The 16,615-nt window shown below is 37.9% G+C and overlaps 1 protein-coding gene across 2 annotated transcripts in view; it reads left to right on the forward strand.

Annotated features, from left to right (window-relative positions):
• The window catches only part of TMEM135 (transmembrane protein 135), a 262,307-nt gene that overhangs the window by 21,551 nt on the left and 224,141 nt on the right, over positions 1 to 16,615 (forward strand). The gene's annotated exons all lie outside the window — the stretch shown is intronic.

A 16,615-nucleotide genomic window follows, 5' to 3' on the forward strand; every position in this document is an offset into this window, starting at 1 on the left:
AGAGCACTGAGTCCTCAGTGACTTTGGAGCCACTTACCTGTGTGCAGTCCCTGCCCTCCTGCTTCTTCACTGTGTGACTTTGGGCAACATAATCTCTTTGTGCCCACGTTTTCTTATCTCTAAAGTGGAATACTGATCATTCCATCTCATAGATTGTTAATAAGCACTGAGTTAACATTTGTACAGTGTTTAGAACAGTGCCTGGCATGTACAAAGTGTTACAAGTGTTTGTTAAATAAAGTAGATATTCTGTTAATATTTTAAAAATGTAAATTCATTATGCCGTTTTCTCCCCTCCCTTTTTTATTTAACATACTAGATTTATTCTTAAAATTTTTAGTAAATGTTAAAATCTTACACAAATAGTTTGTGTTTGTTTGTAAGATGAAATTAGGTTTTAGACCAGGTCACAGTAATCAAGTATTTCACCTGTGTGACTGATGGGATATTTAGAAGTCTTACTGGACACTCAGGACTAGTTTTAACTTTTTCAGACAGTCCTGTTATGTGTACTATGTGTAGGATGTCTGACATATTTGACCCTTTGTCAAAAAGTGCCTCAGTCCTCAAGGGAACCCTCCTGCACTATTGGTGGGAATGTAAATTGGTGTAGCCACTGTGAAGAACAGTATGGAGGTTCCTTAAAAATCTGAAAATAGAGCTACCGTATGACCCTGCTACACACTGGAGACAATCAGGGTCTGAAAGAATACATGCACCCCAGTGTACATTGCAGCTGTGTTTACAATAGTCAGACATGGAAGCAACCTAGATGTCCATTGACAGAGGGATAAACAAGATGTGCTACATATATACAATAGCGTATATATCAAATAGAGTATATATCAGTCATCAAAAGAGTGAAATAACACCACTTGCAGCAACATGGAGGGACCTAGACATTGTCGTGCTGAGTGAAATAAGTCAGACAGAGGGAGAAATAGCATATGACATCCCTTATATTTGGAGTCTAAAAATAAATAATGCAAATGAACTTATTTACGAAAAGGAAAAAGACTCACAAACCAGAGAACAAACTTATGGTCGCCAGTGTGGGAAGAATGGGGGGAAGAGATAGTTAGGGAGTTTGGGATCGACATGTACACACGGCTGTGTTTAAAATGGATAAGCAACAAGGACCTCCTGTATAGTACAAGGACCTCTGGTCAGTGTCATGTGGCAGCCTGGACGGAAGGGGAGTTCAGAGGAGAACGGATACATGTGTATGTGTGGCTGAGTCCCTTTGCTGTCCACCTGAAACTCACAACACTGTGAATCTGCTATACTCGAATATAAAAGAAAAAGTTAAAAAAAAACTGTGCCTGAATCCTTATATTATGCTCTTTTCTGTAAAACATTGTTTTCAATAAGAGGTACTTTTGCCTTCTAGGAGACACTTGGCACTACATGGAGACATTTTGGTTGTCAGAGCTCAGGCTGTGCTGCTGGCGTTTATACAGGAGAGGCTAGGGATGCTGCTAAACATCCTGTAATATGCTGGATAACCCTCCAAAGCAGCGGATTATCTGACCCAAAATGTGGTTAGTGTCCAAGTTGAGACACTCTGCTTTAAAGAAATCATTATTTGCTGGTGATTAAATAAATAAAAGATTTGTTCCTTGGAAGGAAAGCTATGACAAATGCAGACAGCATGTTAAAAAGCAAAGACATCATTTTGCTGACAAAGGTTCTTCTAATCAAAGCTGTGGTTTTTCCAGTAGTCATATACAAATGTGAGAGTTGGACCATAAAGAAGTCTGAGTGCTGACGAATTGATGCTTTCAAACTGTGGTACTAGAGAAGGCTCTTGAGAGTTCCTTGGACAGCAAGGAAATCAAACCAGTCCATCCTTAAGGAAATTAACTCATGGCATATTCATTGGAAGGACTGATGCTGAAGCTTCAATAATTTGGCCACCTGATACGAAGAGCCGACTCACTGGAAAAGACCCTGATGCTGGGAAAGATTGAGGGCGGGAGGAGAAGACAGCAGCAAAGGATAAGATGGTTAGATAGCGTCACTGACTCAATGGAAATGAGCCACCTTTGAGAGATAGTGAAGGATAGGGAAGCCTAGCATGGTGCAATCCATGGGGTTACAAAGAATTGAATATGACAGTGACTGAACGTCAACAGCAACAAATAAAACATAAAATCAACTCCTACTGCATACTTTATTTTTCACAAAACTTGATTTATTAGACTCTCTAGAAATAGTCATCTGAGAGAGTTAATGATCAAGCTCTCGGGCTAACAAAGACTACTAAATTAAAGTTTGGTACAGTAAGGCTAAGATCATGGGTCAGTCCCTTGTGAGGCCCAGTTAACTGTGTTCTGTTCCATAGCCATGCAATCCTAATGCTAGTTAACCATTTGTATGGCAAATATGCAGCATTAATCACAGGGGGAAACAGATAAGGGAGAATAAAGGAATAAGATGAAATGTATATAGGCCTGACAGGTGTCTAATTGTGATATTTTCGTAAAAGGAAACTACTAAATTGGGGGCCTGTCATTATAATTTTGCATCAGTCTTCAGTGTGTAGCCTTGGGATAGTCAAGTCAGTCTCCATACTTTCCTTTCATGGGAATTATGCTTAATGCTGTCTCAGTCTTTGGACTTAAGCCTGGAATGTTCATATTCACCTATGTTTTCTTCCATACGCTTTATTGTTTATACTTTGCATATGTAAGTCTGTGATCCATCTCAAACTAAGTCTTGTGTATAGTGTGAAGGAGAAGTTAACAAAAAAGGTAACTTTTTTGTTCTATACGGATATCCAGTTACTTCCTTTAGTCGCTAAGTCATGTCTGACTCTTGTGACCCCATGGACTATAGCCTTCCAGGCTCCTCTGTCCAGGGGATTCTTCAGGCAAGAATACTGGAGTGGGTTGCCATTTGCTTCTCCAAGTTCCTTAAGTATGATTTATTAAAAAAAGAAAAAAAGATATAATTTAAAAGTGGGAAAAAAGAACTCTGTGTCACATTTTTAGTGTTGACTTTTTATTTTTACTTTCCAGCATGCTGTTTTGATACACATGCATACTTCAGAGACACTGCAGGGGCAGTTTCAGAGTACTGCAATGAAGTGGATGTCACAACAAACTGAATGTTCAGTGGCACCTGAAATCTACCTTCTTAGCATATTTTCAGTATTCAGTACAGTGTTATTAACTATAGTCATTATGTTTGATCTTTCATTAGGTTTATTCATCCTACATAACTGTAACTTTGTATCCTTTGATCAACATCTCTTTGTGTCCCCTGCCTCCTCAGCCACTAGCAACCATCATCTACTCTGCTTCTGTGGGTTTTTAGTTTCCGCATATAACTGAGATAATGTAGAATTTGTCCTTCTGTGCCTGGTTTATTTTACTTGGCATAATTTCCCCCAGGTTTATCCAAGTTGTCCCAAATGACAGGATTTCCTTCTTTTTTAAGGCTGAATAATCCATTGTGTGTGTGTGTGTGTGTGTGTGTATGTGTATGTGTATGTATACCACAAGGATTCCCTTTTCTCCACACCCTCATTAACACATGACTTTTTGTCTTTTTGATAATAGCCATTATAACAGCTGTATGGTGATAGCTCGTTGTTTTGATTTGCGTTTCCATGATGTAATTAGTCATGTTGAACATCTTTTCATGCTCCTGTTGGCCATTTGTGTGTCTTCTTTTGAGAAATGTGTGCTCAGGCCCTTTAATCATCTTTAAAATGGTTATTGTTTTCTTGCTATTAAATTGTTTGAGTTTCTTCTATGTTTTGGACATTAATCTCTTATGAAATTTTGCAAATGGTTTGCAAATATTTTCTTCCATTTTGTAGGTTGTTTCTTCACTCTGTTAATAACGTTTTTAGTTTCTATGGAGGAGATTTTTAGTTTGATGTAATTTCATCTGTCTGTTTATGCATTTGTTGCTGTGCTTTTATAATTATATACAAAAAAGTATTGTTCAAACAAATGCCAAGAAGCTTTTTATCTCTGTTTTCTTCACGTAGTTTAGTTTCAGGTCTTACGTTGAAGGATTTAATGATTCTGAATTGTTTTGTGTATATTGAATAAGGTAAGGGTCAGTTTCCTTCTTCAACATGTGGATAAACAAGACCATTTATTGAAGAGACTGTCCTTTCCCTGTTGTGTGTTCTTGGAACTTTTGATGAAAATCCTTTGACCATAAATGCAAGATTTTATTTCTGGGCTCTATTCTGTTCCTTTGGTCTGCATGTCTGTTTTTATGCCAGTACTCTGCTATTTTTATTACAGTGGCTTTGTAGTGTATTTTGAAGTCCAGTATAAGTGCATTGTGTCCAGCTTTGTTCTTTCTCAAGATTGCTTTGGCTATTCACATTTTTATGTATGTGATTCCATATGAATTTTAGGATTTTTTTTTTCCATTTCTATGAAAAATGCCTTTGGGATTTTGATACGGATTGCATTGAATCTGTAGATGGCATTGAGTACTATGGACATTTTAACAATATTAAGTCTTCCAATCCATGAATATGGACTGTCTTTCCATTTATTTAGACTGGTGGCTCAGATGGTAAAGAATCTGCCTGCAATGCAGGAGACTTAGGTTCGATCCCTGGGTTGAGAAGATCCCCTGGAGAAGGGATTGTAACCCACTCCAGTATTCTTGCCTGGGGAATCCCATGGACAGAGAAGCCTGGTGGGCTACAGTCCAAAAGGTTGCAAGGAGTCGGACATGACTAAGTGACTTTCGCTTCACTTCCATTTATTTGCATCTTCTTCAGTTTCTTTCATTACTCTTTTAAAGTTTTCAGTGTATATATCTTTCACCTCCTTGGTTTACTTTATTCCAGAGTATTTTATTGATGATGTAATTGTAAATGAGATTGTTTTCTTAGTATCTTTTTCAGATTGTTTGGTGTAAGTGTTTAGAAATGTAACTGATTTTTGTATGTTGATTTTGTATCCCACAACTTTACTGAATTCATTTATTAGTTTTGATTTTTTTTCTCTTTTTTTGGTAGAAAATTCAAGGTTTCTGCACACAGAGACAGTTTTACTTCTGCTTTTCTGATACGGATAGCTTTTATTTCTTTTTCTTGACTTGCTACTCTGGTTAAAACTTCCTGTAATAAAGTTTAATAACAGTAGTGAGAGTGGGCATCTTTGTGTTGTTTCTGGTCTTAGGGGAAAAGCTTTCATTTATTCACTTTTGAGTTTGATGTTAGCTGTGGTCTTATCATTTATTACCTTTTATCATGATGAAGTTTATTGATGTTTATATCTTGAAAGGATATTGAGTTTTGTCGAATACTTTATCTCCATCTACTGAGAGGATCATGATTTTTAGCCTTCATTTTGTTAATGTATCACCTATTGATTTGTATATGTTGAACCATTCTTACACCCTAGAGGTAAGTCATTCTTGAACATGATATATGTGCTGTTGAATTTGGATTGCTAGTATTTTGTTGAGAATTTTAATCTGTCTTCATCAAGGATGTTGACCTGTAGTTTTCTTTCCTTTAGTGTCCTTATCAGGCTTTGGTATGATGGTAATGCTGGCCTCATAAAATGAGTTTCAAAGTTTTATGTTCTTTTCAAGTTTTTGGAAAAGTTTGAGCAGGATTTGCTTCTTTCAGTGTGTGGTAGAATTAATTGATGAAGCCATTACATTTTGTGATTGTGAGGTTTTTGATTATTGATTCAATCTCCTTATTAGTTATTGGTCTGTTCAGATTTCCTGTTTCTTCGTGATTCAGTATTGGTAGCTTGTATGTTTCATTTCTTTTGGGTTATCCAGTTTCTTGCTGTATAATTATTCATAGTAGTCTCTTTGTCTGAGAAGGCAATGCCACCCCACTTCAGTACTCTTGCCTGGAAACTCCCATGGACAGAGGAGCCTGGTAGGCTGCAGTCCATGGGGTCGCTAGAGTCGGACACGACTGAGTGACTTCACTTTCACTTTTCACTTTCATGCATTGGAGAAGGAAATGGCAACCCACTCCAGTGTTCTTGCCTGGAGAGTCCCAGGGACGGGGGGTGCCTGGTGGGCTGCCGTCTGTGGGGTCGCACAGGGTCAGACACGACTGAAGCAATTTAGCAGCAGCAGCAGTCTCTTTGTAGTAGTAGTTTCTACGATCCTTTGTATTTCTCTGATGTCAGTTGTAATGTCCTCTCTTTCATTTTTAATTTTATTTATTAATATCTTGTTTAAAAAGTTAGGCTAGGTAAAGTTTTTTCAATTTTATCTTTTCAAAACAACTCTTTGTTTTATTGATCTTTTGTGTTATTTTCTGGTCTCTGTTTCATTTATTTCTGCTCTGACTTTTATTATTTTCTTCCTTCTGCTAACATTTGATTTAGTTAGTTGTACTTCTAGTTTCTTGAGGTATGAACTTAGGTTGTTTATTTGAGATTTTTTTTTTCCCCCTAAAAGGCATTTATTGCTGTAGACTCCCTTCTTAGAACTGCTTTTGCTGTATCCCAAAAGTTTTGATATATTGTTTCCTTTTTCATTTTTCTCAAGATAGTTTTTGATTTCTCTTTTTATTTTCTTTGAATTTTGTTTTTTTCATGAGTGTACTGTTTAATTTCTGCATTTCCACGTATTTATGAATTTTCCAGTTTTGCTCCTGTTACTGGATTCTAGTCAGTCTTCTTAAAATTTTTAAGACCTGTTTTGAGCCATAAGACATGATGTGTCATTGAGAATGACTTGAAGAGAATGTGTGTTTTGTTTTGTTGGGATATTCTCTAATATGTCTGTTAGTTCCAGTTAATTGATAGTGTTGTTCACGGCCAAATATTCTTTATTGATTTACTCTTTAGATGATCTGTCCATTGTTGAAAGTGGAGTATTGAAGTCCCCTATTATTATTATGTTGCTATTTATTTCTCCCTCCAATTCTGTTAATATTTCCTTTATATATGTAGGTGCTCTGATTTGGACCCGTATATACTTGCAATTTTTATATCCTATTGATGAGGTGACACCTTTATTATTATACAGTGTCCTTCTCTGTCTCTTTTATGATTTTTGACTTAAAGTCTATTTTGTCTACTATAAATATAGCCACCCCTTCTCTATTTTGGTTATCATTTGCATCAATATCTTTTTTCCATTCCTTCACTTTTGGCCTTTGCGTGTCCTTGGCGCTAACGTGAGTCTCTTGAAGGCAGTGTATATTGTGTCTTGGTTTTTTGTTTTTTTAATTCATTCAGTCCTTATGTGTCTTTTAGGAGGCATAGTTAATTTACATGTAAAGACTTACTGTTGCTCTTTTGTTCGTTGTTTTTTCACCATTTTGTAGTTCACTTGTGCCTTTTTTTCTTCCTCTCCTTGTGATTTGATGCCTGCTTTGTGGTGGTATTCTTTGATTCCTTTCATCTTCTCTTTTCTGTATCAATTATAGAATTTTGCTCTGTGGTTACTGTAAAGTTTATATAAAACATACTGATAAAAAAACAAAACAACATATTTATAATAGTTATTATAAGCTGATGATAACTTCAGTCTTATATAAAAAACTTACCTGGTTACTCCCCACTTTACAATTTTGATGTCACAATCTTTTTATATTGTTTATCCAGTAATAGATTTTTTTATAGCTATAGTTATTTTTAATACTTTATATGTCAACTTTTATTCTGAGTCACTTGATTTACACAGCACCATGACAGGATATACCATGATATTTGACTATATATTTAGTTTTACCAAGGGCTTCCCTTGTGGCTTAGACGGTAAAGCATCTGCCTACAATGAGGGAAACCTGGGTTCGATCCCTGGGTCAGGAAGATCCCCTGGAGAAGGCAATGGCACCCCACTCCGGTACTCTTGCCTGGAAAATCCCATGGATGGAGGAGGCCGGTAGGCTACAGTTCATGGGGTTGCAAAGAGTCAGACACGACTGAGTGACTTCACTTCACTTCACTTTACTTTTACCAGTGAGTTTTATATTTCCAGTATCTTTTCATTACAGCACAAAGAACTCCCTTTAGCATTCCTTATAAGGCAGGGCTAGTGGTGATGGACAGGGAGGCCTGGCGTGCTGCGATTCATGGGGTCGCAAAGAGTCGGACACGACTGAGTGACTGAACTGAACTGAACTGAGTGGTGACTAACTCACTTAGCTTTTGATTTTTTTGGAAAGTCCTTATCTCTTTTTCCATTTTGAAGGACAGATTTGCAGATAAAGTATTCTTATTTGGCAGTTTTTTTTTTTTTTTTCCTTTCACCACTTTGAATATATGTTTTCTTTCTGCTGAGAAATCATGGATATTTTTGAGGTTCCTTTGTATGTGATGAGTTTTCTTTTCTCTTCTTTCAAAATTCTCTTTTTGTCTTTGATTTTTGAGAATTTGATTGTAATGTATCTAGGTGAAGATTTCTCTCTTTTTTCTTTCCTTTTTGTTGGGAAATACTCAACTTACAGCACTGTGTAAGTTTAAGGTACACAGTGTAATGATTTGACTTACATGCATCATGAAATGGTTATTACGCTGTGATTAGTGAAGCTGAAACTCCAATACTTTGGCCACACTGATGTGAAGAGCTGACTCATTTGAAAAGACCCTGATGCTGGGAAAGATTGAGGGTAGGAGGAGAAGGGGATGACAGAGGATGAGATGGTTGGATGGCGTCACTGACTCGATGCACATGAGTTTGAGCAAACTCCGGCAGTTGGTGATGGATAGGGAGGCCTGGCGTGCTGCGGTTCATGGGGTCGCAAAGAGTTGAACATGACTGAGTGACTGAACTGAACTGAACTGAACCGAGTAAACATTCATCATCTCAAAATTAGTGGAATAGAAAAATAACAAATACATTCCTTTGTATTTAATCTATTTGGGATTCTTTGGACTTCATCAATCTGGATGTCCTTTTCCCTCTTCTGATTGAGGAAGTTTCCAGTCAATATTTCTTTTTTTCCCCTACTATTTCTATGCTTTCTGACCCTTTCTCTTTCTTATTCTGGGATTCCTCAATGTATACATAATTTATTTTGATGGCATCCCATAATTCTCAGGCTATCTTCCTTCTCTTTCAATTGTTTTTCTTTTTGTTCTTTTGCCTAAATAATTTCAAATGATCTATCTTGAGCTCACTGGTTTTCTTTTCCTGTGGCTTGGTCAAATCTAGTCATTGTGTTTTTTAATTCCAGAATTCCTCCCTTCCTTCTTTCCTACTTCCCTCCCTCCCTTCCTTCTCTCTGTCTCTTGTTTAACTTCTCATTTTTGTTATGTATTGCTTTCCCAATTTTGGTTTTAATTGTCTGTCTGTGTTCCTTTAGAGCTCACTGCAGTTCTTTAAGACAACTATTCTGAATTCCTTGGCTGGCAGTTCATTGATCTCCATTTCTTTAGGGTTAGTAACTGGTGCTTTATTTTGTTCCTCTTTTGACGTCTTATTTTCCTGAGCATTCATTGTTACTGTAGCCTTGTTTTGGTATGTGTGCAATTGAAGATGTAAGCACCTCTTCCAGTCTTTGGCTTCTGCAGTGAAAGCCATTTGGTGGAGTCTGTGAGTGGGTTTGCTGCTGGAGACACCACTCTGGTGTCTGGGGGTGGGCTTGAAACCTGAGTTCACTGCTATGTACCTTATACTTGAGTCTCCCTCAGCACGCCTGGTGTTTGAGACTTCAGATTGGGGCCTGAAACCTGCATTCATGGGGTAAGCCTGGAGCCTGGTTTCTTGGGGTTTGACCTGGCATCGGGATGGGCCTAGAGTCTGAGTCGATGGAGGCACAGCTGAGTCCTTGATCTGTGTGGCCTGGCCTGGTGCCTGATGTTACTTGACAGGTGTGGAGCTGGGGTTTGTGGCGATGTTGGATGCACACTTCACTCTTCTTCCTCCTTGGTGGGTGGCTCTCTGCATGCTGCGTTGCCTGGGGTTGGAGGTGGGGTGATGTGAGTAATATGAGATTGTCTTTGATACCCTCTTCAATGCATCTTTTCTTATTTCTATATATCACCTGGGTGCTTTAATTTCTCACCTGGAATCTTTAGCTCTTATGAAGGTAATTTTGCATGGGGATATTTGTTCAAATTGATGATTCTGCAAGGAGATGAGTGCTAGAAACTGCTATTCTGCCATCTTATTGATGTCACTCTTGTTTCATGTAAGTCAGCCTCTTTATTTAATAAATGAGGAAGATGAAATCTAAAGAGCATTGAAATAAGTAGCCTTCATAGAAATTGTTAGTTGTAAAACTAGAGTAAAAATTGTATCTCCTAATTATTTTATACTCTGTCATGCTGAATATTTCTATTCTCTATTCAGATCTTTTCCTATAATCCCCTCTTTCTCATACTTGTTCCCTTCCTACCAGTTCTTTAAATGTAGCATGTTGGTTGCAGAATGTCTGGAAAGTACCCAAAACAAAAGGATGAAAATAATCTGTTAATAGCCTTTCAAAGATAACCCAATGCATAATGTTCTGGTATTTGGTTCATATGTTCATTAGAAAATATTGTTTTGTAGTCTGTCTTATTGCTGTATATATTTTGATTGTTTTTTTTTTTCCTGGTCATTAGTCTTCAAAATTTATATCAATATAAATAAACAAATAGAAGTATACATTTTAATCATAGTGTTATTATGTACTTTGTTGAGCTGAGTGTTTGTATGCATATTTGGAAAATTGGTAAGGAATTTGAAAGTGAAAGAAGTGAAGTTGCTCAGTCGTGTCCGACTGTTTGCGACCCCGTTGACTGTAGCCTACCAGGTTCCACCGTCCATGGGATTTTCCAGGCAAGAATACTGGAGTGGGTTGCCATTTTCTTCTCCAGGAGACCTTCTCGACTCAGGCATTGAACCCGGGTCTCCCACATTGTAGGCAGATGCTTTACCGTCTGAGCCACCAGGGAAGTCCCGATAAGGAATTTACTACCGTGGAATTACTTTATCTAAGTATATGAACACTGCAGCATTATTTTGCTATAAAATGTGATGTTTGTAAAGGTATCTGATGGTGTCTGATAATTTTATACACATGTGCATGTACCCTTATAATTCCTACATGGCTAGTACAATTACTGTTATGTTATTTGTTTAGATCAGTGCTTCTAAACTTTTTCATACTGTAGCATACACAGTTCAGTTCAGTTGCTCAGTTGTGTCTGACTCTTTGCAACCCCATAGACTGCAGCTAGGCTTCCCTGTCCATCACCAATTCCCAGAGTTTACTCAACCTCATGTTCATTGAGTCAGTGATGCCATCCAATCATCTCATCCTCTGTTGTCCCCTTCTCCTCCTGCCTTCAGTCTTTCCCGGCATCAGGGTCTTTTCTAGTGAGTCAGTTCTTCACATCAGGTGGCCGAAGTATTGGAGTTTTAGCTTCAGCATCACTCCCTCCAATGAATATTCAGGACTGACCTCCTTTAGGATGGACTGGTTGGATCTCCTTGCAGTCCAAGGGACTCTCAAGAGTCTTCTCCAACACCACAGTTCAAAAGCATCAATTCTTCGGTGCTCAGCTTTCTTTATATTTATAGTCCAACTCTCACATCCATACATGACTACTGGAAAAATGATAGGTTTGTCTAGACAGACCTTTATTGGCAAAGTAATGTCCCTGCTTTTTTAATGTGCTATCTAGGTTGGTCATAACTTTTCTTCCAAGGAGCAAGCGTTCTCCAATTGCTTGGCTGCAGTCACCATCTGCAGTGATTTTGGAGCCCCCCAAAATAAAGTCTCTCACTGTTTCCATTGTTTCCCCATCTAGTAAATGATAACAATTGTGTGGCATACTAGGGAAAACTGAGACGGTTATCACGTTGCTCTGTTACCTGAGTCCTGGCCTGGCTACCCAGACTGATGCGCGGATCAGTATTTTGGCCACATGAAAATCCTGGTTGAAAGCTCTGAGTTACAGCACAGTGTTGATAAGGTCTTAGATTATTTCCCCTGGTATTGTGTCAGATTATTCCTTTTTCTCACAGTGTACTGTTAGTGTGATCTACCAGTGTTGCAAATATGTACAGTTTATCTACCTTACTGCTGATGGACATTTAGGTGTTTTGTGGTATTTTTTTTTTAATGTTATGAATATAACTTTTGGTGGAAATAAGCAGTTATTTCTCTTGGTTATATTCCTAGGGGTGAAATTGCCAGATCATAGGGTAAGAGTACATTTAGTTTCATTAGATAATAATAGTTTTCTGAAGTAAGTATGCAGTTTTACATTCTCGTCAGCAGTGTGTGAAGTTCCAGTTACTTTATTCCTGACAGTGCTTTGCATTGCCATTTCTCCTCATTTTACACATTCTGGTGTGTGTGTGTGTGTGTGTGTGTGTGTAGTGGTATTTCACTGTACAGTTTTCTGATGACTAGTGATGCTGAGCATATTTCATATGCCCGTTGGTCATGTGGATGACTGCTTTTTCATTGAACTTTTCATTTTGAGATCATGGTAGTTTCTTAAGTCGTTGGAGGGCTTTCCTTGTGTCTCAGCAGATAAAGAATCCACCTACAATGTGGGAGACCTTGGATTGATCCCTGGGTTGGGAAGATTCCCTGGAGAAGGGAAAGTCTACCCACTCCAGTATTCTGGCCTGGAAAATTCCATGGACTGTACAGGGGGAGCCTGGTGGGCTACAGTTCGTGGGGTTGCAAAGAGTTGGATACAACTGAGCAACTAACTTTCTTTTCAAGTAGTTGGAAGAAATAATAGATTCTCTGTACACTTTTTCTGGTTTCTCCCAGTGGTTACATCCTGCAAAATGATAGTAAAATAACAGAACCTAAATAACTGCCTTGATATAGTGTCTGGTGGCTCAGTGGTAAAGAAGCTACCTGCAGTACAGGAGACACAGATTTGATCCCTGGATTGGGAAGATCCCCTGGAGGAGGAAATGCAGCCCACTCCAGTATTCTTGCTGGGATAATCCCATGGACAGAGGAGACTGGAAGGCTACCATTCACGGGGTCAGAAAGAGTCAGACTGACTTGGAGACCAAGCATAGCATAGTAGCATAGTCATATACAGGACATTTCTATCACCACAAGGATCCCTCATGGTGCCCCTTTATAGCATTACCTACTTCCTCCCCCTTAGCCACCTCCTCTTAACTCCTGGTCATCACTGATTTATTCTTCATTTCTATAAATTTGTCATTTCATGTATGTTATATAAATGAAATTATATATATGTAGTCTTTAGTGATTGGCTTTTTTCACTTAGCACAATTCTCCGGAAATTCATCAATATTGTGTCATGTATCACCAGCTTATTTCTTTTTATTGCTGAATGGTAACCCATAGTGTGGATACAACTCAGTTTTTAAACCATTTACCTCTTAAAGGACATATGGGTTGTTTCCATTTATTGACTGTTACGAACAAAGCTGCTGTAATTTGGGGTGAACATTTTCATTTTTCTAGGGTGAACATCCGAGACTGCAGTTGCTGAGTCATATGGTAGTTGCTTGCTTAGTTTCTAAAGAAACTGTCGAACTGTTGTTTAGAATGCTTCTGCTATTTCACATTCCTTTTGACAATGCACAAGAGATCCAATTTCTCTGCATTCTTGCCAGCATTTGGTGTTTTCAGTATTTTTAAACTTAATTATTCTGGCAGTTCTTTAGTGATAACTTTATTGTGGTTTTAATTTGCTTTTCCTTAATGACTGATGTTGCATATTCTCTTTGGTGAATATCTGTTCATATCATTTGTATTTTCTAATTGGGTCATTTATTTTTTTACTGTTGAATTTTGAGATTTTCTTTTATATTCTACATGCTAGTCCTTCACTAGGTCTGTAGTTTACAAGTATCTTCTCCCATTCTGTGCCTTGGCTTTTTATCTTCTAACAGGTCTTTCACAGAGAAAAAGTTTTAATTTTGAGGTGTAATTTATAGTTTTTCCTTTTATGGATTGTGCTTTTGCCTAGACTTAGATCTCTAAGATTTTCTCTGATGTTTTTCCTCTCAAAAGTTTTGTAGTTTTATATTTTACATTTATGTCGCTGATAGTTTGAATTTTTGTATAAACTATGAGACTTTGAAGTTAATTTTTTTTTCTTTTGCCTATGGAGCTCTTTTTACTCCAGTATCCTTTGCTAAAAAAGCTATTTTTCTTTAGTGGAATTGAATATGTACCTTGTCAAAAATCAGCTGGATATATTGATGTGGGTCTGTATCTAGGTTCTCAATTCTGTTTCATTAATCTATCTGTCAGTCCCTCTGCTCGTATCGCAAAACCATTGCTGTAGCTGTATGATAGGTCTTGAAATTGCATAGACTCATTCCTCTCACTTCATTCTCTTTTTCAACGCTATTTTAGCTTTTATAGTTCCTTTGCATTTCTATGTAGGTTTCAGAATAATCTTCTCAACCTCTCCAAAACTTTTTCTGAGGTTGTAATAGGAATTGTGTTAAACCTATATATCACTTTGGGGCAGAACTGATATTTTTCAATATTGAGTCTTTCTGTCTATGAATATTTATTTATATATTCTTGATTTCTAACATCAGCATTGGGTAACTTTCAGCATATAAGTCCTACACAGGTGTTATGGATTTTCCCCTAAGTGTTTTAGTTTCTGAGGAGTTATAAATGCTGTTGTTATTTTTAATTTGGGGGTCCACATATGTATTCATTAGTCTCGTATAGAAATACCAGTAAGTTTTGTATGTTTAGCTTGTATCGTATGCCCTTGCTCAACTCCTTTATTAGTTCTAGGAGGTGTGTGTGTGTATGTGTATGTAAATTGCTTGGGAGTTATGTTTACTAGACAATCGGGTTATAGGGACACTTGTGTTATAAGAGATGTTATGTGTGTTTCCAGGAACAGAAGAAATTTTTTCTGTAACTACTTGAGTATGAAGCAGCATACCATATTCTGCCCATCAGTTCAGTTCAGTTGCTCAGTCGAGTCCAACTCTTTGCAACCCCATGAACCGCAGCACGTGGCCTCCCTGTCCATCACCAACTCCTGGAGTTTACCCAAACTGATGTCCATTGAGTTGGTGATGCTATCCAACCATCTCATCCTCTGTCGTCCCCTTTTCCTCCTGCCCTCAATTTTTCCCAACATCAGTGTCTTTTCGAATGAGTCAGTTCTGCGCATCAGCTGGCCAAAGTGTTGGAGTTTCAGCTTCGACATCAGTCCTTCCAATGAACACCCAAGACTGATCTCCTTTAGGATGGACTGGTTGGATCTCCTTGCAGTCCAATGGACTCTCAAGAGTCATCTCCAACACCACAGTTCAAAAGCATCAAATCTTCGGTGCTCAGCTTTCTTTATAGTCCAACTCTCATATCCATACATGACTACTGGAAAAACCATAGCCTTGACTAAACGGACCTTTGTTGGCCAAGTAATGTTTCTGCTTTTGAATATGCTATCTAGGTTGGTCATAACTTTCCTTCCAAGGAGTAAGCGTCTGTTAGTTTCATGGCAGCACTTACCATCTACAGTGATTTTGGAGCCCCAAAAGATAAAGTCAGCTACTGTTTCCATTGTTTCCCCATCTATTTCCCATGAAGTGATGGGACCGGGTGCCAAAAGTCTGAAAGAGACTACTTTCTAAACCCTGAAGATAGTAGAAGACCAGTAGAACTGAGGAGATGATTGAGGATCCAGGGACTAATTGAAAATAACACCAACATTTTGTTCCTTAATTATGTAATTAGGTGAATGTGACACTATTACCTGAGGTTGGAAACTCTGAAGTAAAAGCATTTTGAGGAAACACAAGAAGTTCTGCTTTGGACAGGCTGATTTTTTTTGGATGTCTCTGGTACATCTTTATTGACATGTCCAATAGACATTTGAAGTATGAATTAAGAATTTAGTGGAAATGTTAGGGTTATATTGGAATTTCTACTTTGATATGATAGATGATGCAGTGGGAGGGAACATATACAGAAGGAGTAGCTATCTGAGGAAGAAATGCTAACAAAGGAATAGCATTTAGAGATATAATGGGAGAATGAGAAGACTGCAGTCACAGAGACCATAGAAACTTCTCTTCTGTCAACATTTTACCTATTTGCCAAGATGCATCTTCCAGATATTATTGTCTGCCCAGTCCCGTCTCCGTTTTGGTCATGTTCTAATAGTAGTTCTATAGCAGTTTTTTCTTCTTCTAGTCTAGCATTTAACACACTGCCATATTGTCATTAATTGTTTATATGTCTGTTTCTCTATCAAGTTTTTATGTTCCTTGCAGGCAAGAATTAGATCTGACTCACCATTGTGTTTCCTGTGTATGGCTTACTTCTTAATAGCAGTTTGTATAATTGAGTGAAGTAGATTATCAGAAGCTTCTAAGGGGTAGAATAAGAAAAGAATTGAGAAGAGGCCGTTAGATTTCCCTTAACACAGGGAAAGTGTTCTGCCCAGAATGGTGAGGAGTGAATGCAGGCTTCTCTGGTCTTCCTTTTCTCAAGTCTGTCTTGCCCTTTCTTAAATTCCCTCCCTCATTCCCTAATTCTGTCATCTTTTGTTCCTTTGATCATATTGTTTCACCTTGATAGAACAGCATTTCTTCATGGTACCTGTGAGAATGCCTCTGATCTAGCTCATATTCCCTTTTCAATGAAACTGAATGAATGGTTTTTATCAGTTTCTAGTTTTTGTCACTGGAGTTCTCTAATATTCAGGTTGATAATATCTGTAATGCAGTTTTGTTT

This window comes from Bubalus kerabau, chromosome 5, assembly GCF_029407905.1.
Source record: "Bubalus kerabau isolate K-KA32 ecotype Philippines breed swamp buffalo chromosome 5, PCC_UOA_SB_1v2, whole genome shotgun sequence".
Lineage (NCBI taxonomy): Eukaryota > Metazoa > Chordata > Mammalia > Artiodactyla > Bovidae > Bubalus > Bubalus kerabau.